At 38.2% G+C, this 25,305-nt stretch overlaps 1 long non-coding RNA gene across 3 annotated transcripts in view; it reads right to left on the bottom strand.

The window, feature by feature from the left end:
• The window catches only part of LOC140238029 (uncharacterized), a 93,794-nt gene that overhangs the window by 47,099 nt on the left and 21,390 nt on the right, over window positions 1–25,305 (bottom strand). For all 3 annotated transcript variants that reach the window (XR_011901877.1, XR_011901879.1, XR_011901878.1), the window contains exon 4: window positions 8,772–8,875. This is a non-coding gene — a long non-coding RNA (uncharacterized lncRNA). The remainder of the gene's footprint in view (window positions 1–8,771; window positions 8,876–25,305) is intronic.

The raw sequence follows: 25,305 nt of genomic DNA, 5'->3' as shown, positions 1-25,305 counted from the left end.
GGATGTTTGTATGCACAAGAAATTCTGGTCAGCCAAGTATGAAGTCACACTCAAAATGGGAAACCTTGTAACCAGGGATGAGTACGTAAGAGATTATTTGTGTATTACTCAACACTATAAACGTGAGGAATCAACGAAGATGTCACAAAACATACCCCTCCCTTCAAAGGTATGAATAGTGATGAAAAATCCATCATGAAGATACCGCCTACATCATTCTATATTCAGGTGCAATACAGCTCAATGATTATGTTATATTGGACGGCTACGAATGGGATACCAGGGAATATTGGCCCTAACGAGTGCAATACTCCCCAGTATTCCATGAATTAATGCCATCCATTATAATTATTATCATTTACAATCATGTAGAGAAAGCATAATCTGCACAAAAATACCATAGGCCTACTTCTACTTGTCTTTGAAGTTTACTCAGCAGTCCCATCCCAGCGCTGAAAAGGGGAAGCCCCTAAAACTGCGTATGAAGCAAGCAACTAGAAAAAATGTTTGCGCGCTTGTGAATTGTAACAAAATTTAGTGCACCAGTAGCAAGCGCTCACGCAATAGACGAGACAAAATACGGTGTATTATTGAACAGTACAACGGTAGCCTATGGGGAATCAACACGTTGGCCTATGCGTTTCGTTCAATATGCTCTCATATTAAATGGTAAAAATTGAGTGGACAACAACACACGTTTTTAATGCGCCGCTAAAACGTCCTATATAGATGACAAAACAATATAATATATGGCTTACAGTCTGCTGATTTAATAAGATCTGTACTTTTTAAAATGAACATTATCAAACAAAATTTGTTCCAACCAGTATACTCTGACACATATAGCATCCAATTAGTGCAACCCATTGAATGGCTGACTACCTGTATACAATGTCTTTGTAATTTAGACAATCAAGGATACTTTCTGTGGTTTTGCAGTAAATCACATTTTCTCTTTCTCTCTCTGTCTTTAATTCAATAATAATTTTATGTTCAAGACTGATTCTATACTTAACAACTCCATGCTAAAAGAAATTCCATTTTATTTCATTGGCACTTTATTTTGTATCGTTAATGTAACCCAATTTGCATGTAATTTGTATTTGTTATTTCATTTTTGACACCATTGTTGAGATTTGTTATACATGGACCCCAAGAAAATCAGTTCTTAACTGAAAGGGCCATTCACCCTGTGAATGGTATAAATAATCAACCATCCTTCGGCTCCATATATAAGCGCTGACTCTTATAATGAAACCTCCCTTGTTAAACATCTATCAGAAAATCCTGCACTTTTAAGTGAGAATGATCAAGAAAAAAACAATAACAAAAACAAGAGGAAATATACATGTGGGGGAATGTGCTGTGTTAAATGTGTGTATGTATGCTTGTGTGTGTGTATGTGTGTGTGTGTGTGTGTGTGTGTGTACAGGTATGTGTGTTTCCTTTAATGGGTATAGATCCAGAAGGGCATTGACTTCATGCCAAAGCTCAGGAGTTTACACCCTCTCGGTTTCTCAGCTAATAACATTTCCATTCCTCTTCCACTCTATGTTTTGCTTTTATATATACCTCATTCATTTCTCTATCTCTCTATCTCCCTATCTACCTCTCTCTCTATCTTACATGTATGTTTCTCTCTTTCCCATCCTCTCCCATTAGGCGATGCCAATCGTCCCTACACGGTGGGGGCAGTGCGGCAGCGGAATGGGTATGAATTAATAACAGATTTCTCATTAGGATGGGATTAGTCATAGCTGCAATTAAGCCCAGGGTATTGATACACATCACAGTGGGAGGGATGGAGGAAGAGGAAAGATAACCATTAAGACCTAGATGGGTTGGTTGGTCTGCCTTGTATTCTTGTCATGCAGAGTATATTCGTCTATTGAATCGTTAGGCTTATATAAGAACACTGTTGCCAAGCGATTGTGCTGTGGTCATTCACATCAGAGCGGTCAATAACAGCAGGAGATACTCTGGCATATATACAGAAATGGCATCACTCGACACCATTATTATTCCAGACGCGTAAATATCTGGGTAATGAAGACATTGTATATGCATGGGACTTTGCAGACCTGTCTCACTGAACGTTGTATGGGCTAAAAATTGCCAAAATGCTACAGAAAAATGTAGAAATGCTGATAAATTCACATTTCACGTCAGATTTAAAACAAGACATCAACTTATCACAAGATTTTTATCCCATAAATTGTTTGAAATGTTCATGTTAGACCTTTTATCATACAATACAAAATGTGAGCTTTTTGCCATTTTTCTCTTTGTCATCCACTCAGTAAAAATGTATATGGAGAATCATGGGTATGAATAATAATTCTGAGTGAATAAGATGTGAAAGACATTGATTATTCTATTACGGAAATCGTGTCCAGAATTATAATACAATTTTGCACCGTACTAAAAGACTTTTTTGTAGAGGGATTAACTTGAAGTATATTTTCCAAAAATTGGAGTGAATAATTCATATACAGTAAATAGCAAAGTTCATAATTTTCAGAACTTTGTAAATAACTAGAGTTATTTTTGGCCAAAACTTCATCCTCTGAGGAGGATATTCAGAGCAACAAAATATAAGAGTCTGGCAACATAATACACTCTCCTATGAAAATGGACTGACCAGCCCAGGATGATTTCATTTTTCAAAGCAGTCACTCACTGCTAGGAAACTACTGTCAAATTATCTTGCAAGAAGTTGCTGATCTCAGCCATCATTGCTTATCATACACACTGAATACAACACCATCAATGTTCCTTTTGTATACAACAGAGTAAAATAATGACATGCACATCATCCTTGATATCACTTGAACCACTTTTAAATGGGCTTAGCATAATGATACTTCTTTACAACTTTGTAGGAATTGCTACAAAATTTCTCATCAGAATTGAGTAGCTGATTAATATACTATGAAACTGAAATGATCACAGTGTGAAAAGGGAAAAAAAATTCTACAGGGCAATCTCAGAAATGCATTACAAGTTGTCAATAAAGCAGTACAAGTTGTGAATAAAGCGGTATACGTTGTCGACGCATACATATTACATCACATTAAAACTTTAGAACCAATATGATGTAGAGTCCATAGGATCATCTTTTTTTCTTTTTCTTTTTTTTTTCAAAATTAAGAACTTTCTTGATCTCAACTGAGAATGTTATATTATCACTTTAATGTAAGTGACCTTGAACTTGACCTCTGTCAACCAAAGTACATAGGACTAGCCAACATTAGCTGACCATAGCTGATATTCTTGCAGCTTGAACTCTTTCATCTGCATCATGCTTTGTCCACATGGACAGACATGTATGAAGTCATGCATGGATGCACTATCTATCCCAACACATACATATTTACATTGAGGCTTTGAACTTCATAGTGACATCATCCGTGACCACTTCTTGTTGTTGTTTTTAAAGATACGATAGAAATGTTTACAGACACCGATAGTGGTGAGATACTCCAGAGATAAAAAAGAAATAGCCAGAAAAGCTAGACATGTCTATTACTGTAATTAGATCAATTCTGTCGTGAGTCAAGGACACCCTGCATTAACGGAATTAATGGCAATTGTTCTCTGGGATCAGCTCAGACAGCTAATACTCATATTCATTATTTTGATAATATAACAATGTTGGAATGATGCACAGTGAGTCACAACCAGGACCCTGGATTTTGTGCTCCAACAGGTCGTGGCTTTCGTTGCCGTTGTTCTTGCATTACCGTTTTTCACAAGCATTTCGCTGTTCTGCCATATTTCATTTACACCTTGCATTGTGTCGCAGTAGCCTCTGTCAAATTCCATCATCTTTTAGCAATGGACAAAATGAGATGGAAATGATATGAAATTTCTTCACTATAATTCCCTTTTGCGAGCATCTCGTAGTCATTTCGTGAACGTGACTAATAAAACATGTTGATAAATCAAATGTTGCGACATCCTTCCTTTATTAGTCATCATCGTTTATAGGAATGGGCAGGGAATCTCTGCATTCTGATTGGATAGAAAATGGACGATGCAAGCCTGATCCATTTTCACTGACACCAATTATTAGCAGCATTACTCAATGACTTTGGTCAAAACTGTTATTGTCAATTCTAATGGTTTTTTCCTAACTTTTTCTGTTTTACAAAAATATATTTTCCTGTGAAAGTAAGTCACGGGGCACTCTTTTTCAAACATGTGAATCAAAACCTGGAGCTTCAAGATACTTTGGAGAGAGCCTAAATTCTTGATACATGAGATTATGCAAAAATTTAAACACTCTTGGGCATCCTACTATTTGACATTTCAGGAGATTTATTCTTTTTTCTTTTTTTGCACACACAAGTCTAAAGCCCTTTAGCTTTTCCAACATAAAATATATAGACAGTAATTCTCCCCCCCCCCAAAAAAAAAAAATACAATCAGATTTTCACATTGATGACTTTCAATAAGATTAAACTGTCTGAACACTATTTCAGAGTCTAAAAATATAACATCTTACCTATATTTTGCAGAAAACCCCATTCAATTTGGTTAAGTGATCACAGAAAAATGTGGGTCATTGCAAAGTACGTCATGGGTCTTCCAAGTTTAGCACTCATAATGTGTGAACACAATGGACAGAACTCGGAGGGAAGGGATTCCTGGCATGCTCTACAAAGATCCTCATTTCTCTTTGACCACTGAAGCAAACTGGATGGAATTTTCTGTAACATGTGGGTAATATGTTATAGTTTCATATTGTGAAATTTTATTTGGATTGATTCCCCATTTTTAAAGTTATCATTTCAGAGGGTCCCATTGTATTTTTTTTTTGGGGGGGGGGACATATGATATATATGCATAGAGAGAGAGAGAGAGAGACAAACTTTATCTTTAAGATCACACAACATTCCAAAAATATGAAGATGAACTTGAATGCCTCAATAACATTTTTTCCCAATTTCCTATGGCAATACATTCTGACTGCATGCTGTAATACACACACACGCACACACACACACACACACACACACAGAAAGAAAAAATGATTTCACATCTACCTAAGAAATGCATAATTTCTCCAGGCCAATAGTGGAATTCACACATACATAAAGTGGGATACAAATCCTGAGATTTGCATCATGATCAAAATCTCGAGATTTTTGTCCATGAGGACACAAAAATCCCACTGATCGCGATCAGCATCATCCCAAGAAATCTTGCGCTTATTTCAGAATTATCTCGACAATTTGTCCCTTGGTGACCATGTGAACGCTGGAGCAACTAATCTCAAGATTTTACATCCCATCATTCAAAGCACATATCACAACAGCATGCACACCACCCCACTGTCACAAGCAAAAACAATTGGCAAAGAGAAGGGCACTGTGTGAACAAATTAGTGGGATATTTCTGTCCGTGTGAACGCCTGCAAAAAATATCGAGATTTGGATCATGATGTCATCCTGCCATTTCTGTCCGTGTGAACACTTGCAAAAAATCTCGAGCTATGTATCATGATTGTTATCCTGCTATTTTGTACTTGTGAATGCGGCTTTCATGTTCCACCGTCACAGACTATGATCATCATAGAAATCAAGGAATGTGCAGAAGACATTTTTGCATGTCTTGTTTTAGCATGAAAGTGTTGTGATTTATGTGTCAGACAGGAGAAAAGTAGGGAATTTGGGGTAAAAAAAAAATTGTATGGGAATGATCAAGCTGTGAGGGCTTAAGTGGTCTGTCCAGAGTGAGACAGCAAAATTTATGGCTTGCAATCTGTTTCAAATTTCTCTTTTTTAGAATATGGAAATCATTGCATGGTATTTGCACTTGACACATCTATCTACTGAAAGTATCACAGGATATTTCTTTCTTACCTAAAGATGGATAAATAAAGTGGTATCAATATAATACATATTTTATGTTGGCATGTTGAATTTGTTCAGCAGAAAATTGTGAGAGTACAAATTGTCCATTAAATTTCAGTGTGTTAGGTGAATTCTTTAATCTCATGCTGTACTTTTTTTAATCATTTATCACATTTAAAGATGACTCTGGTCACAATTCAGTGGATTCTGGACCCATTCCCGAGATTGCCACAATCCCATTTCTGGTCACGTAGCACTAATGGGAGGAATGCCCCAATTGCCCAAATGCTTTAACCCCATAAAAACCAGAAAAGAAGACTACCGTGTGCAAGAGCAATGGGATATTCAGATGGCAGACATGAGGGGGGAGGGGTTAATTGGCTTTAGACCAGAATCACTGAACAGCAAAAGGCGTCGTCCAAGGCCAACGATTGGGGCATGTTCCGAACATGGCGAAATCTGAGGCCGGCGAAGGGGAAAGGGGAATGTGCCACAATCCCTTTCACTCCGTCTCCATCTCTATCAATCAGGTTGTATCTTGATTTGAGATGCGAACGCCTGTCTGTACCCATTCCGTTTGCCAATGATTTAATCCCGCCACTGATTGCAAAGTACGGCTCCGAAAGGGTCATCGCACTTGATGAGAAAACCGGCCAGCAAAACCCAAAAAAGACTAAAAAAAAAAAATCACATAAATTCCACTTGCCGTCTAGAGATCACTCTCCTGGCAGTTGTTATGAAGGTCATCAAATTTATTTATTTGACAGAAAAATGAGACATGAATGATTAGAAATGATCTCATCATCACTTTCTTTGGTGCTTTTAATATTACTGTCTGGAACTTCCATTGCATTTAATGTACGACAGTCAATCTCATTACAAACTGGCTAAAACTAAGAGACCAAATGTCCAGACTACTAAAAGGGGGTTTTAAAGAGAGAAAGGCTTCTTTTAAGCTTGAATTTGTTTGTATTTATGCTAATACTGACTAGACAGACATTTGATTCACCAGATCTTTTTTATCCATACGAGGAGGATTATGCATTTAAGAGAAATAAGACATCAAATACATTATTTTTCCTTTAACTGCATGCAATGTCATGAATACCTTAAATTCAAAAATGTTTTTGTCACATGTATCTGACAATATGTATGACTCGCCATTGTGAAACCCTGATCGAGTTAACAAATATAATTTCTATAAGACTTCAATATTCACACGTTTTTTACTCCAAGCTTTACAAATTATGTACGATTTGCCCCAATCAATGTACAACCTAGCGGCACTGAACAGCCTAAGGTTTCTGACCACTACAAAATTACAATTATGAAAAGAATGCCTTTAGAGTTAGAGTCAGAATTGGAAGACATTCATTCAGATTATTCATTTCAAACACCAAATGCACATGGCTCAGAAGAGGAAAAAAAGCAGGAAGGTTTCAAATGGAGCAAGACAATTTGAGACTTTAAAATTTGGACACTAGGTAGCCAAGACGTACTGCCTTCATCATCATACATTTCAATTCTGATACTGTGCAACCAATTTCTTTCATTTGCACTTTTCCCAGCTACGTTAGCTGCAACTCTGTCTGGGTAAGATCATTACTGATCACAAATACCTCTTGGAGACAAAATAGTGAGAAAAATTTGAGGGGAGGTTGCCACCGGAGACTTTTTCCTTCAAGATGTAAACACAGAAGAATTCAATCACTACTGATAGTACAACACCTTAAAGGACAAGTTCACCTTCATTAACATAAGGATTGAGAGAATGTAGCAATATTAGTAGAACACATCATTGAAAGTTTGAGGAAAATCGGACAACCCGTTCAAAAGTTATGAATTTTTGTGAAGTTTTTGTGCAGTCACTGCTGGATGAGAAGACTACTGCACTGTATGATGTCACATGCGTACAACAATATAAGGAAAATATACAGAGAATTTCACAAAATTTCATCTTTTGAAAAAAGTACACATTCCCTTGCCTCGTTACTGACATATGTTATGGGTAATATTATTCCCATTGCCTTTAGAAAGAGGCAAGTCAAGTGCTCTTTTATTGTGCGAAAAAAGCGAAAATATGTTGAATTTTCTTTACATTTTCTTTACGCTGTTGTACTCATATGACATCACGAGCCTTAGTAGTCTCCTCATCCAGCGGTTCCAACACAAACATTTTAAAAATTCATAACTTTTGCATCGACTGTCCAATTTTCCTCAAACTTTCACTGATGTGTTCTACTAATATTGCTGCATTCTCTCAATCATTATGTTTATGAAGGTGAACTTGTCCTTTAATCAATACCTATTGACAGGTATCCACAGCTTTACATCTGGAAAGTCAAGTGCATTACAGTGAAACCATCCCTTTGACATGCAGCACCTTGCCTGTGCATGAGTCTGTTTTAAGGGAACACTTTCATAAGAACATACTGTATGTTCAAATTCATATTTCGAATTCAAGTTAACAAATCAGCCAAAATCACTGGTAAAGAGAATTGTCTGCATTTGTGTGTGTGTGTGTGTGTGTGTGTGTGTGTGTGTGTGTGTTAAGTCTCATCAGACTTACAGACCTGTCACTCGAGTGACAATGTGATGTGGGGGGGGGGTGGGGAGGAGGGGAGGAGGTAGGGGAATAAATCAAATCATTCTCCCATGTCACCTAGGAAGACAAAGAAAGGGGAATAGCGTTTAAATCATTCTAATGTCAACATTCATCGGGATGACTGGGGTTTGCTGACTGCAAACACTCATCAGTGGAGGAGGGAAAAAAAAGGAGAAGAACAAGAAAAAAATGCAAACCAATGATGACATCATCTGGCCAATTTTGTCAATGACTCTTGGCGATCTTCTTACCCCGTAATTGAGATGGTGATGAGAAATTTAGCCCAGGTCCTGTAATTCTACACTCACCTTTGTCTTGTTAATTTTCCTGACTGGAGGGCCCCCAACGTGCCCCGGCCAGCAAGGGGAAAACCAGCAAATGATGGAACAAAAAGCTGGAGGGTAAGGTGGAGCTGTGGAGGGGGGGGGGGGGGGGGGGGGTTGAAGAGAAGGTTGGAGGGGGGAAGAAAAAGAAGAGGATAAAGAGATTAAGCTATGGCATGCCTGGAAGGTTCTTAGAGAGCCCAGACAGGGCCTGAAGGTAAGACAAAGAGAATCTGGGCAAACTCTTGTTGATTCAAGAGATTAGGGATTGATTTCCTTGGTCTTCTTGCCTTGCTTTTTGGTCTCTTAACTTTTCACTGCAGCAACTTGAGGAATACGTTGTACCTCTGGTCTTAAAGGGATTGTATAGTTTTGGTTGAGACTGAACTTCAGGTTTCTAATATTTTCTGGTGGGATAATGAGAAACCTCTTATCAAATATGAAAGTGCATGTGATTTCACGAGGAATTCAACATTTATTTGATGAAAATTGGTTTTGAAATGGCTGAGATATCTAAAACAAAGCAATTCTAATAGAAGGTGGGACCCACCTTTCATTATGATTACTTTATTTTACTTTTTTTTAATATCTCGGCAATTCTGAAACCAATTTTCATCAAATAAACTTTGAATTTCTCTTAGAATGGTATGTTTTGTACTATTTCATAAGTGGTTTCTTGGTATCTCAACAAAAAAAATTAAAAGCTCAATCGTCATCTCCACCAATACTATACCATTCCTATAATGGGGTAATTCATTAATTCATTATATCTTTAGTCATTGTGTCCATCAGAGTGAACAAAATACTTGTAATGTATTATATACATGTATAATTATTATCAAACTGGTAGACACTTTATTTTTCAACCCATCACAAAGCTTATATATAACATCCTGCATGTTTGAGCCTACAGACACAATTATGACACAACCGTCTTTATATTTGAATGTCTACAAGGACTCACAAGACAGCATACCATCCCATATTGTGCGGACTGTGATACAGTCCATTTTATAAGCATATTTACATGCATAAAAGGAGACTCATATCTCACTTATTAACAACAAAAAGAAGAACTATAGACAGATGAACTGTTGATGATGACTAAACACTCAAATAGACCCCTAAAGCTAGAGCTTTAAGCTGTATACGAAAGGAGAAAACCGTATATACAGTGACATTTGAACAGGGCTGCCAAATGAATTGATAAATAAGCGGACGTAGCATTTTGATTTAACAAACTAAGCATGCATTCCATCACGGATTCCATAATCTCATTTCATACAGACTGTATCAAGACACTACTTGTATTCAAAGGCAGCTGCGAAAACAATCGGGTGGCCCCAAATGAGCAGAAGGGCATTCTCACCCAGTGGTTGCCGTTGCTCAGAAGTCTTCGAGAAGCGATCGATCGGGGGTTAATCATTTCGGTGCCCTATTTGCTATTCATGGGACATCCGCTAAAGATGAGGATTACATCATGGGATGCGAGTCTTGAGTCTACAGGACAGACAGTGTCATATTGGGTGGATGGGGATGCTGATGATGGTGATATCAGCCATTCATAAAATATGCCCTTCATCAGTGGGAAATGTGTTAAGCCAGCACCTTTAAATACAATGTAAAATATAAAGCAGGTACAAAGTTTATAACATCAAATTTATCAACACATACTTTAGGGCTATACAGTATTCACTAAATGCTTTTTAGATTGAGGTGTGACCCTGCTCTGTCACACAGAGTCAAGGCTACTGTTGAGCGAAACTGCTGAAGGGAATTTGACGAGGTTTCGTAGCACAGATGTGATTTAACCTTTATGACCAGACAAAGTATTGGTGGCCATGTTGTGGCTATACATAGCCAGGGATTGACACTAACTTTTTCTCTGATAGCCCTATTCAGGCCATTAAAATCTTTCAATCTGAAATTTTGGTGGCCTGAAATAATAGGAAACATAATCAATCCATAATGACTCTTCAGTGCCCAGTTGGACCACCAAAGGATAGCCCTTTCAGAAGTTTATGAGTGGCCCAACATCAATTTTTAGTGGCCCTGGGTCATCAGGCCTCCACTAAATGTCAAGCTCTGACATAATACATCCTCATTAAGTGCTGCAGTAGAGGTGTTTTCAGCTACAAAGAGTTTTGTTTTTTTACATTTTATAGCAAAAGAAACCAAAATAACAGTGGTGTGGAAATATTTTCTAGATTTCTTTATGTAAAGGTAGCAGTAGCTGTGGTCGTATTGTACACATGCAGAGACTTGTAAAAGTGATAAAATGACTCTGAACACTAGGAGCAGTGATTACCTGTACTGTAACATTTCAAAACTGGCTTAATGCGATGGTTGAACAGCTATCTACAATATTGTTAAATGAAATTACTCTTGCAGTGATATTGCAAACAACCTTGGTGCAACTGATTTCTTTTACACACATTATTTATACATTTTTCTTTTTTACTGGTGTGTGCGTGTTAATTTTTTGTGTGCATATGTGTGCCACTTGCAGAAATTGTGCTGCTACATGATAAAAATTAACTGATGGCATCGGTGGACTGGTATGTGGTGATTATTAAAGTGGAAGAAATCATGGATATCCATAGTGATAGAAGTTTTAGCAGTAACAGGGCTGGAAGAGTGGAAGATTGAACTGAACACATTGAACACATACCCCTGCTCTTGACCGATATAAGGGATGTGATGTGCCATTATGTAGTACGGAGTGGTCTAATGTGCGGAGTAATGTACAAGTACACCGTATGTGGCATGGTGTGTTGTATCAGGTGTGGTGTGGTTGGTTGTGGTGAGGTGTGGTGTAGTGTAATCTGGGGCAGTGTAATATGGTGTGATGTGTTGTGAAGGGTGTGATATGATAGGATGCAGTGTGGTGTGGTACAGTGTAGTGCAGTACAGTGTGGCGAGGTGTGGTGTGATGTGATGTGATAGATCACATGGAATGTGATGGAACACTGGATGTCATGACATACATAACTGTGGCACATATGACAGTTATTATGGATTTGGTACAAAATGATACTGTAAAATGCTTTCCATTTGACATAGTTTCAGGATAGAATAATGTGTCATTATTACTGACATAATGAAAGAAATATCTTGTAGTGCTCAGTGGTAATTCTCTGAGTAATAGTTCTCTGGTGAAGAAAGGTAAGCAAAAAATCTGAGGGCTTTCTGAGGAAATAACAATACTTCATTCATTATAGCAATTCTTCAGCTCCTTTAATTCAGATATACCATCAAGCATTTTTTTTTTGTGCACTGAATGCTTCAGTGGTCTTTCTCTGTCAACCACTTTTTTTTTTTCTTTTGCATGGCTGATGAATGTTTCCTAACATAGTGTATGAGATTTCATGGTAATACATCTCAGAATTTCTAGAAAAGAAATTAACATCTAACCTCATGTCACTCAAAAACAGGCTCCCTCTTTGTACCGAGAATAACAGTTGGCATTTTTTCAGAGTTTGAATAAGTTCACTGGAAAGCTAGTATTCTTTCCCCCTCAATCATAAAGAAGTTTCCAGTTTTATCATTCTGAAGAAAGGTCTGCATTACCTACCTCTACAATAAACTAGCTTATGAATGGAATTTAATTTTCAGGTTTGCAAAAGGAACACACAAACTTTCATGCATTATCACCTTTTCATCTGTTTCTGTTTCATTATCTCATACTGTTTTTCTCTCTCCCCTCTCTCTCCATTCTTTTCAATTTCTCTTACCTTGAAGTATTACATTATATATAGTTATTCCTTCATACTTTAATGGTTTGCATGCTTCTTAAAACTATTTTACTTTTACGCTTGTCAATTTCTTTTTCTCACATCTGATACACCAGTAACTACCACATACATTTTTCTCTTCCTGGTTTCTTCCAACCTCAAATCCCATTCAGCATTACTTTATCTTTTCATCAAATTCATCTCTTTTACTCCCGTCTTCTCATTCCCCCCCCCAAAAAAAAAAAAAAAAAATCTCTTCCCTCTGTTTTACCATCCCTATCCCCGTCTCAACCCCAATCAACCAAACAAAACCTAGTGTCTCTTTCCCCGACTAAACTGACGATGAATTTATGTACACTTTGGCATATCGGCACCATGTAATTGACCCTGTGTTGAATGAAGCCCAAGCCCAAATTCTTATTAAGTCACTAATCTTGTTGAATACAAAATTGAAGGAAAACTCTTGCCTCCAACCCCCGCGACATGGATTTTTTTTTTGTTGTTGTTGCTTCTGTTTTAATTCTCTCTTTCCTTCGCAATCGCACGCCACACAAAGTGATTGTGTATGATAGATATTGAGACTCCAGGCAACGAAAAGTGGAGGCACGCGCAGGGCTTAGGGGGAAATCATCACCAAAATGCCTCCCTCTTTCTATCCCTCTCTCTCTCTTCTCTATTTCTCCTCCTATATCGTCCTCTCCCTCCTTCCCATCTCCCCATCTCTCTCTTCCTCTGTCTCCTCCTTTCTTTCTCTCTCTCCCCTCCCTCTGCTGCCAAATGTATACCATACTGGAAGCATTTCATCACTGGTAAAATGAGTTGAGAGTGTATTTTGGCAATGCCCCGGCATTGTCCTTCTTTTCCTCCCGCCTGCACCGAATGAATCATCACCCATCTGGATGAAAGATCCCTACATTTATTGTTCGGCCTCCCTAAGAGGTTTTTTTTTTTTTCTTTCCTTTTTTTTTTCTGCCGGAGTTAAAGCCAGACTTGTTGATGGAAGGGAATTCCTCCTCTTTAACGATATTCTCTCCAACATCTCATCAACCTGCCCTCTTCCGTTGGTGTCATCTCGTCCCTTCTTTCCTGCCCTCCACCATCCTTCTTCCGGCCTTTCTCTTCCTTGATAATAACTCTGTTAAGAAGTATATATTTCTGTATCTTCTCCTATCTTTTTTTTTTTTTTTTTTTTGGGGGGGGGGGGGTGTATAACAGAAACTCTGATTTTTCATCAATCAAAGAAATGTTTCTCTCACAAGTCCCGAGACCTTGTTACGTTTCTCTCACAAGTCCCGAGACCTTGTTACGTTTCTCTTCTGTGTCTCGGTGTTTAGTAACTCGACGACGTCGCTTTGCTTCCATCGTTGTCGCTTTCTCCATCAGGGTATTTTCAGCACACAGAGGTCACAAAGCATGTGGCATCCTTCGACTAGCATCGCCATTCTCGTCTCCCCTCTCCATCTTGTCTTAACTTCGACGAGTCTCCCTTTTTCTTTTACGACGATACAACTAACGTCCACCTCCATGTCTATACACATCCATCTCTCCGGGTATCTCATGCAATTATAATGATACCAATACAAGCGGAGAACAGTTATATCAGGGTTCTTTTCAAAGCGTGTTCAACGGCTCCATATATCGCCGGGGAGGGGGGAGGGACATTCCCATGCTTTGATAAACAACAAAGATCTTGCATTTCTGTGTCACGTCGTGTAATGATACTAATGTTTATAGAACTTTCTCTATTTTGTTTAGCATGCATTGATGGATAACTTCATTTTACAGATAGTGCATCAATTTCTCTTTATGAAAGCACTCCACCTGCTTCATTCTCTGCTGTATTTAAGTAGAAACACCCAAGCATACCAGCAAATTTTTGCTGCAATTCCAATTATCCTTCAAAATCATGGCAACAAAGTCATGTAAAAAACAAAAAACAAAACATGAAGTGACTTCAAAGACAATAACAGCAGTGTACATATGTTTACGTAATCATTTGTCTACTTACATGTATTTAACCTCAAAATTATACAACCAATTGTGCAGGATTTCTTTTTAATAATAGTATTATAACATTGTTCACTCCATGAGTTGTGCAATGTTCAAAAAGGGGAAAATTGGTAGCATTTAAGAAGATCTGAACACCACTGCACATTATTTTGTGAGTGATGTTTTCAAGACCTCAAGCAATCATAATTAATACCTAAAAAAATTTTCTTAATGTTTTTTGTCAATTACAAAACATGCTAACTGTTGTCTTGTTCTATTAAAAAGCAAGCACCTCATTACCCATTTTCTATTATATAATATCACTATGTGCCCCTTTAACATTTTAAGTCCCTGGGAAACTTTGCAGCAAAAATTACTTTCTTGCCATTATTAAATTGACAGTTCTGAATTTTACTGATAGAACTGGTAAAATTCATCAAATCTGCATAAAATCAGAAGGAATATTTGAAAGATTTGTCAAGTTGAGAAAAAAGGAACTTTAAAATTGTTGATATGTTGCCATTTAAGAATCATTTATAGAATTAGTAATTAAGAAGTCTTTAAAAATTCTGCCATCAAATAAATCTTATGGAGCCTAAATGACAACACAGAGGGTCTTCAGGAAAACAAAAGGTTTGATGATGGAAGAAAAAAAATGACCAGGGTATTTGACCAGCTCTGAAATACTTTGAAACATCTGCAATTTTCTCATAGACTAAGGTCTGAATTAAAAATAAAAACAAAAACAAAAACAAAAAACAAAGAAAAACCTTTGACCCACAATGAAAATGCATGCAATAATAATATTTTGGAGAATCAATCATACAGCATCTCTTCTTTGTTATCTTATAGCAGTAAAGACTGTCAATAATGTTTCATAAACATTGTGGTTTCTTTTGCACCACCACTAAAATCTGTACTGGTTATCAGTCACTCCTATGTGAGTTATAATAATGGTAAGGGGCAGCAATAAAGGGTGTCAATCCCACCGTTGATAGCAATTAGGCTCAAACCCAGCAAGCCATAATTGCTCCAAAATAAACACTTGACAACTTCATTTTGCATGTCATGCCATTCATTCACTCATTCATTCATCAACCGTCCCTTTCTGAAATCATAACAACCAACACTTTCATAAGCTTTTTTTTCTGAAGCTTCAATAATTTCAACTCATTGACACCACACCAACAAAGTTTTCTGACTCATATCAATATTTTCATATACCTTATCTATTTCAGAACTCTTTGTGTGAGTCATATTGGAGATCAACATGCACAAACACACACAAACACACACACACAAAGGCACACATACATATATACACTAATACCACTTTTTGTATATTGTGTGGGTGCCATTCCCTTCTTCGGAGAACTTAATGTCAATCACACACTTTTCATATCGCTTTCTCCCTGACATCGCAGACCAACTTTTGGTCTCTTTTTCTCCTCTGTTCTAATCATAAAATCTGCGGCCCCTGTGCGCCCTTTGGCAGATAAACATTGCGAGGACGCAGCAGTCCAAAGGCTAAAGACAGCACCTATAATACTACAATCCCCACGTGGCTACCTGATTTCCAATGGGGGGAGGGGGGGGGGGGGTCCATGGGTCTCCACAAACAAGTAACACACTCACACACACACACACACACACATATATATATGTTAAAAGCATGCATGCACGCACACACAAAGTCATCTCCAGCACACAGATGCAGTACACAGATGAGGAAATAATGTTTATCAAGCCTGGTTCTCTTTCAGTAAAGCAAACTGTGATAGTATTCTTTTCTTCTGATGTTGTATAAAATTTTGAAGTAATAGCTCGTAAGCTGGCACCTTTTTAAGAAAGGGAATCTTAGAGAAAAAGTGATCTTAGTGGATTATTACACATGAGAATGAGTTGTGTTGAGTAGAGCCGAGTTTATTTAACCACGAAAGCTAGCTATCAACTACAAGCTGATAAATAATAAAATGAAGTGACTGTTTGATGAATCAAGGCATTGATGTGAAGTGCAGACAAAATAATGTTGCTATTCAATTCAGTTCAATTTATTTTTCCCCACAGAACACAATATATACCAAATTTATGAATGATCTTGAGTACACAATAGCTGACTGTAGGCCCTATAATAAAAAGTAGAGGTAATTACCAAACTAATATAAACATGCATACCGAGTATACAGTTTTAAACCAAACTTGTTGCATTATCAAAGGCAATGAACTACATACTGACCCTTTTATAGTGGAGGAAAATGTTTTAAAAAACCTCTGTATATTTCTTAACACTCCAGATGACATAACAATCCAAGAGTTAGCCAATGCTCCTGGGATATAGAATTCCTTTTTAAACCCCCTCACCATTATTATCATGTGTGGGAATCTCTTTAATTAAAATGATGAGTAATAGAAGAAGTGGGGGAAAGGACATGACCATGGCGAAGCGTCTGCCAGCTTAGCCTGTGGCACTCCACCGCATCCATGGCGAAGGCATCCCCATCGTTGCCATGGCATCAGCCATTCGCATCCCCCCAAAAAAGCCCCAAAACAAAAAGCCAAACATGACCATCAAATCCAGCCTCTGTGGCCATTCTCACCATCAAGATTGTGACGGTGGATTAACCGCTTGGCGAGTTGCGGCGCTATTGAAGGTGGCGTTCAAAGGATGAGAAATAGAGATTACTGAGCAACAGAGACGGCTTGTGTTGGGATGCTGTATGATTCACTCTCACAACTGAGGATTAACAGTCATCAAGGATAATGTGTGTCCCTCACTGACTCCATCTGCTTGATTGCTAGGTAAATTGATGGTTTGTTTAATTTTTTTTCTGTTCATTCTATTCATTTGCCAATACTACATATTCAAATAATGTGAGGTAGTTAACCTTAAATGATAGGTTAAGTGAACATCCTCAAATTTCACAGCTTGTTTTCAAGTATTAATTTCTTAATCATGTTTGTTTGTTTGCTTGTTTGTTTCATTTTTCCATCTGAGAAGATGGCTGGCTTGTCCACACTCAACTGCACTAGCTAGTCTTTCATGGGGTCCAGTCGAATGTGAGGTGGGACCACTTCAACAGGTTATGCACCCTGCTCTTTGCAATGAATGAATGAAGCATTATCTTTCACATGTGACTCACTCATACACTGGACCTCCATTTTATGTCCTTTCCGAGGGACAGAGTGTTTTGCCTCTTACCGGAGGGGATGGAAGTGATTACACACAACATTGCTCAGTTAGACGTGGGAATCGAACCTAGGTCCTTTGGATCTGGAGGCAGATGCACTATCCACTGAGCCAAATCACCGCATCATGTTGATGTGGAGGCTTATAATGTACTCTTCTTAAGTTGGTTAAAAAATATGCATATTTTACCTTGCTACATGCTAATTCCTGAAATGACATGGCAAAATTGTTTCACCTTCTTCTGAAATAATATGACATCCCATTGACATCAGCAATCTACCCTTTTAAGTTGATTGAAAATGACTGTGTACCCCGCAAAGTTTGTCTTTCGAAGCAACAAGGCAGAGAACATGTTGAATTCAGAAGGCTGCGTACTTCCATGGTGACTTTCTTGTTTTACTTAAGAAAAAGGAAAACCTCAGATTTCCTTAATGACTTTTCTTCTCCTCTTGATTTGTAATTGTCATTTTGGTGTCATGGTGGATGAGATTTTGTAATATCTAAAAACCTTAGGCACCGTTACAGTTTAATTTGTGTTCATCGACGTAGCTATTTATTCCCCTCAATACACACCACAGTTTTACATTACTATTGTATGTTACAAATCTCACAGCATAAGCATCACTTAAAAGCAATTGTTCTGTTAAAGTTATCTCATGTTTCCTTGGCACATTTTTTTTTCTTTTTGGCAACTTATACATTGATGTCATTTACATGCTTCATTCAAAACGGTAGGCATTTGTAGATGCACCATCGCTGAACAAAGAAACGAAAGGTAACTGCAACAGCATGAATAAAATTACTTTATGCCTGTAACCATCCTATTTCTTTTTTTTCTTAACGCAGCTTGAATACCGCCGTCTCACCTATTGGTCTGATGTCTACATAGGCCGCGGGATTATGCATCTGTCGGAAAGAAACAATGGCTACAGCCTTAAGCTGAGTGACAGCAGTGCCTCATAAGATATGAAATCACTAAAGTGACTGCATTTAACTTTCACTTTTTTACCCCCATTTCTTCCTTTGGAATAAATGAATGCAAAAAAGAATCTCTTTTACCAATGATCTGGATCAGGCGGCCGGGCTTTTCGGCCCGGGCCGGGGTAAAGTCCTGCCCCGCGAGGAATATTCATCTTTTAATCTGGACATCGCGTTTAAGAAGATGGCAATTTACATCAATCTTTCCTTTTTGCCCCCCTTTTCATCACGTAATTATCCTTTTGTCAAAATTCGGCGGGAGCCCGCCACCCAACCCTTTGATCTTCTCCCATCCGATCCGTTTCTTTGATGGTTATCTCGCAGTTACGACGGCTTTGGTGCACCTTTCTGATGTTCCCTTTGTCTACTCTTGCCTAAACTCACATATTAGTATTCTCTCCCGTCCTCCCTCTCTCTCCCCGTCTCTCTAACTCTCCCTCTCTCTCTCCATCTCTCCCCTTCTGTCCCTCCAATTCACTTCCGCTTGTCATTCTCTTTTCTCTTTCCTTTTCATCACAGGCCTATACAGTGTTCTCTTCTTTTCATGAAAAAATATGTTTCTTCATAAGAGCTTCCTGAACGCGCTTCTCATCTGTTGCCAAGCAAAGATCGTGGTATTCTCTTGACTCTGATATGCTCTGGTTCTTCTGCTAAGCTACCTGTCTCCACCTCTCCAAATATTCTCTCTCTCTAGAGATTTTATCAACCTCTATCCATTTAACTCTTTCTCTCCCTCTCTCTCTCTAAACAGCCCTGAGCATATCCATATATATTCACTCTTTATCCCAGTTCAACTTTTTTTTTCCCCATTCGTCTCTTCTTGGTGGCTCTCATTTCCAATTTTTTTCGTCTCTGTGTGGCCTATCTTCTCTGCAATTAAAAAAAAAAATCTCATAGGTTTTCACCCTCTACCGGTAGGCCTACTTTGTTCACGTTCATTCCCTTGAATTTTTGACTGAATCACCATGTCCAAAATTCATTCTTTTCTTCCCCTTGAGCTATCCGAAAAGTTTCAAATACATCACTTGCTCAAACCCTTACTTTTCTCTCCCCTCTACTAATCATAATTTTAGTATGCAAGCATTTTATGTGCCTTCCAAGGAGGCTTTAAGCACTTATGCATGATTTTTTTTTTTCATTCTTATTCTCTGCTCTTTTAAATATATTATCCTCAAACTTGTTTCTTCTTGTTTCTTCTGTGTTTTACATCATCACACTATCATCTTCCAACCTGTATATTCTCCTTTATTTCCATCTCTCTCTCTTTCTCTCTCTTCTTTTGTCTCTTTCCCTCTCCCTAACTCTGTCTCTTTCAGTCCTTTCTTTCTCTTATTTTGTCTGTCTATCCCTCTCTCTCTATCTCTCACTCTCTCCCCTTTGTCTGCTTCTTTATTTCCTTCTTTCTTTCTTTTTTTTCTCCTTGTAGCTCTCCCTTTGCTTCTCTATATCTTTCTCTCACTTGCTTTATTTCTTTCTTTTCTCTCCATCTTCGTCTGTCCCTCTATAACTTCTGTTTTTATCTCTCTCTCTCTCTCTCTCTCTCTCTCTGTATATTTCAATGTCTCCACACTCTGATATTATTTTTTCAACAAATCTTTCCTCTCCTGTTTATGCAGCCATTTTATTTCCAGCCATTTCACCCTTGCCTCCCGATTAATCTAATGGCTGGATTAGGGCCGCCTGAGCCCCGAGATGATCATTTCCCAAGTTTATGGCTACAACACAGATCTGCATGGCAATCCTATCCTGAAAATGGTCCATGTACAATCAACAAGCAGACAAACAAACAAAACCTTTCTCGCTAAAAGAAAAACAAAAGTCTGTCTTACCTTAGAAAGCAGCAAAAATCACCACATGCAAACCATACGGCATTCTTACTTTTTTACGTGATTACTATTTCTTTTCTTTCTTTCTCTGTATATGACTCCTGTTAGCCAGAACATTTTCAGCTTGTATGATTTTCCTTTTTCATTACAAATCAGTAACTACCAAGCTACATATGTATTTATGCAGCATCATCTAATATTTTAATGTCACTTAGTAAACATCTAAAACAAAAAAAAAAATAACAACAAACACACAAACAACCAAACAAACTAGCTGACTAACATACGGTACTACTTCAATTACCAAAGTGAAGTTTCTGAGGTCATGGATGCTGCATTTCAATGATTCAAATAAGATTAAGCCTTTACTGATATGTGCAGGTATGATTAAGATTCTTTTGTCGCTTCCCCCTCATAGGGTAGATGCACCCTCTTTTACTTCATTTGAGGAGAAATGACTTTGGGAATAATAGCACATTTAACGAAAGCACCCTTTGCAAGTGGTTGCATTGTAGCAATTAGACTCAATTCACAAGAATTGGGATTTCTTTATTGCTATGATTCAGAGTGAATTGCCTCAGGTAATGTGAAGTTTGAATGATCACTGGATGTTTAATTACCAAACACAGACAGACATACAGATAGACAGACACACTCACACAGACAGACAGATGGAAAGATCGATAGGCAGCTACACTCTTGGACCATTCCAACGGGGGAGAGAGAGAGAGGAAAAAAAAAATAGAAGTGAGTTTGATCTATTGTCGTATACGGTCAATCTGCAGTATTCAGAAATTCATTGCTTTCAAATGGGTTGCATTGCCAATGGGTATTTGTGAGATATAAAGGAAATGAGGTCTACAATTGAAAGCGGACGGCAGAGACTCCGAGATTCTGCCGCGAGTGCCGTAAGTCCGACTCCTACTTAGGAATTAGAGTCCATTCCGATTACATTTTTCGCAGGTCCCAAGAAACACACAGGGCCCGTGGCTCATAAATCCCAATTTTTCATACTGCCATATTGCACATCATCCCCTGACCTTTCAGGAAAGCACTTTTTCTTGCCCAAAACTGTGTTTCTACTGCCGATAAGAAGATCTCCTTGTGCCGGCTCACACATATATACTTCCAGTAAAGTTAAGACTTCATGACTTGTGGGGGGAAAAAAGATATGTGGATCGATAAATGTTTCACAAATGCAATCTCTGAAACTGTGATTGATTTACATAATACCCTGGCTGCTGGAAAGGTTATCTCACAGAAATCAAAATAGCCATCTCCAGAGCACACAAACATTCTCAGCTGGAAGTCTACTAGGTTACTATCTAGACACAGTCTTCCTCGGGTCACTTGAACTAGTTGGACCCAAGAAAAAAGTTTCGACACAATATGTCACATGTTTAATAAATACTTACTTGTGAGATGAATATGGAATCAAGCAAGATGTGGGCATGACTTGAATATCACTTTATGTGACCATGCATCTCACACCAAAAAGTTGATTTTAAAGGGAAGGAGGACTCAAAATAAGTGAAATGGGTAAGATTAGCAGAAGCAGCTTTTTAAGAAGGAAACTCTGGTCTGCTCTCATGTTGACTCAAGTAGAAGAGTGAAAGCAAAACAGAACTTTTTCCATTTTAATTTCAATTTAAATTGTCTTTCCAACATCACATAATATTCTTTCAAATACAATTATTACAAAAGTACACATTGTTTTTAAGCTTCAATGGAACTTTTTAAAGTTTTATCAAAATGAAACGTCAGGAGGAGCTGCAAAGGTTAAGTTGTCATTGTGATTACTATTCTTGTTATCATTATCAATATACAAATGATGCACACAACAGAGTGGATCGGTGAGAATTGGACGTGCTAGTTTAAACTTTGGAATTGTTTAAACCCACAAGCACAGTGAGTGGATTTTAGACTGTTTCCAAAGTTAAACGAGAGCATCCACTTCTCACCGATCCACGAAACAGGTCTGTGCATCATTCGTTTTATAAAATGGGCCTTAAATTCATGAAATTCAACCTTTTTCCCCATCATGATTCTAGTACACCTACAACACTGCACAAGGCTTGAGCCATGCATTTGGATTTTACCTGACCATTGGCTCAGTGTGGATCAGTGAAAGTCAATGCATGATAATTCATCAATCAGATTGTAGAGATTCTAAAGCCCATTTTATAATATCATCATCATCATTATCACTGCTCTGTTGATGTTATCAATATCATTTTCATCATCATGATTCATTATGATTTAGCAGGGATGGCTGCTATTTGGAGGGATGGAGGAGGGGCGTGGCTGAAGGAGGGGCGTGGCTGGAGGAGGGGAAGTTTTGAAGATTGTCTCCTGGGGTGTAGCTGAGGAGGGAAAGTTCTGAAGATTTCCTCCTGAAAATGGAGGATGACAAGGGTGTGGAGGGGGTAAATTGATAAAAAGCACAGGGTCTGTGTGGATATGAATAAAGAAAATGGAAATTAGCTGTTCCAGTGCCTTTATTCCGATTGTCGTTTAATGTTTACTCACAAAATTTTCATCTGCACTCCATAAGCGTCTGTGTGTGTGTGTGTGTGTCGGGGGGGGGGGGGACATATTTGGTAGTATGTGGTAGCAGGGCTTAAAAACAGCTTTGATTGATCTGGTGAAGATGACATATTAAGGTTTGTGGTATTAACCCACAAAAGGAAAGTGGACGTAGTACAACTTACAAATCCATCCCTGGCCTTCCTTCTGCAATAATGTGAAGTGGAATAAAGTAATACAAGGAAGAGATTCCAGATTATAAGAAGTCAAACCCAAACGACTCCAGGGAAACACCTAACCACCCTCCCTTTGTTCAACTGGGTTGGTAGTACACCCTCCCGCCACACACACCATTTTGGCTTCACCTTTTAGTTCTGATAAATAATTTATTTGATTTACATATTGCCATTCTGTTCAAACCTCTGGCTATGCATGTAATCTGCAGCTTCTAAATGTATGTGACTTTCAACCGCTAATATCACAAGTAACAGAAATCTGTGATATTTGAGAACTCATGATAATGACATCCGGCAAAGATATGGTTAAGAATTTCAAAATGAAAGTGACTGCACCTCACTTCAACATCCCTGATAATGTGAATAGTGTAAAAAGTTTTCAAATATCATTATTTCTTTACCAAAACATCATATTATATTTGCATATAAGTGTTTCAAAGGAATGGTGTGAGATAATACTGATTGCATTTTTTTTTATATACACTGACATACTGCTGCAGATCTGGCCAAGGTTTGAAGGTCATCAAAGCCCTGAAATTTTGCATGCCATGATGATATGCTAGGGAAGGATCGTCTTCACTTGCAAGGAATATATCTCCAGCATGACAGTGGTCGTGATGAATGCAGGGGAGACATTCATGAATAAAGATCAGCATGTGCAAAGAAGGAGCGCAACGTTTCCTTGTATTCATTCACCTTTTTCTCTCTACACGAACTACTGTGTCCGACTTTTGGAAACGTGCAGCCTATACTTGATAAAGGGAGGGCAGAGAGATAGAGGGGGGGGGGAGAGAGACGGGGGAGGGGTAAAAAAAGGAGAGTTAATCTTTCCCACCTGATGTGTACCCACGCCCAACCAAAGAAAAATATCCATTGCAGTGTTTCGATGCAGAGACAGAGAAAAGTACAGGATTTGGTAAGACAAGCATGGCTGGGAGTGAGAAGAAGACTGGCAGTCTTTTGATAGTGGCCCGTGGGAATGCAGCGGAAAGGTCGTTGGTCTTTTCCTCAACGTGTTTTTAAGGATTCCCGACCACGAACCCCGTTGGGGGCATCGACAGTAGAGATCTATTGGCCTCTTTGGGGAATAGCTTATTGATTAGACCGCATTCTCTTCTCCTCTTTAGGATGAAATCCTTCCAAAGTGTTCCCTCACACTTTATCAGTATATCTAAATTGTACAAAAGCTACTACACTTTAAGACTCACTATTCTGGAACTTTAAAATATCATTTGATGAAATCTGCATACAGCAACAAAAAGAAAATATGGACGTAAAATCATCTTTTTTTGTTTCAATGCCAATGGTATGTACTGGTATATGAAAATGCTGTTTGAAAATGGTCAAATCTCGAAATCACCTCACAAACGGCACATTTATGAATTAATCACTGATTGCAATCATGCTGTGTATAAGTGTTCACCAATCTCGTAAGTGTCATTGTTCATCTGGAAATGTGGCTATCATATTCAACTTCTATTCCCTTCCTAACAAATAAAAAGTAGCTACTAAGTCTGCTACCTCTTCCATTTTTCCTCTGAGCTTTCCTCTCAAATTGGCAATCTCTTACTGTAAGAGAAGATTTTTTTTGTGCAATTAATTTTTTCACACTCTGCCAAGTAAGATGAGTTTTGCTCATTTTCAAATCCGCGGAATGGAGACAGTACATAGCGGTACCTATAACAAGCAAAAATATTCGCACGTTTTTACTTTCGTGCTAGTTTCTGGTCATGCGAATATGCAAAAGTTTCCACACTTTGAAAATTTCCACTTTTGCAGTATCTGATGAATGTATGTACTGTGCAAAAGCTGAGAAACGCTTTCAATAGCTAGACATCAAAGCATAAATGCTGTGTGATGGGAAAACTTTTCTCCTCTGGTATGGCTATATCACCACTTTATAAAGATTCAACTTTGTAGAATATGGTAACACACGCAAACACAAACCTGCATATAAACGCATTTACTGTCCCTTTTTCCAATCTCTCCTTCATTCCTCCCCCTACCCATCCCCTCCCCCACCCATCCTTACCCCACCCATCC

This window comes from Diadema setosum, chromosome 14 (assembly GCF_964275005.1).
Source record: "Diadema setosum chromosome 14, eeDiaSeto1, whole genome shotgun sequence".
Lineage (NCBI taxonomy): Eukaryota > Metazoa > Echinodermata > Echinoidea > Diadematoida > Diadematidae > Diadema > Diadema setosum.
Note: the sequence above shows the minus strand (reverse complement) of the source record. Positions and strands in the feature narration are given on the sequence as shown.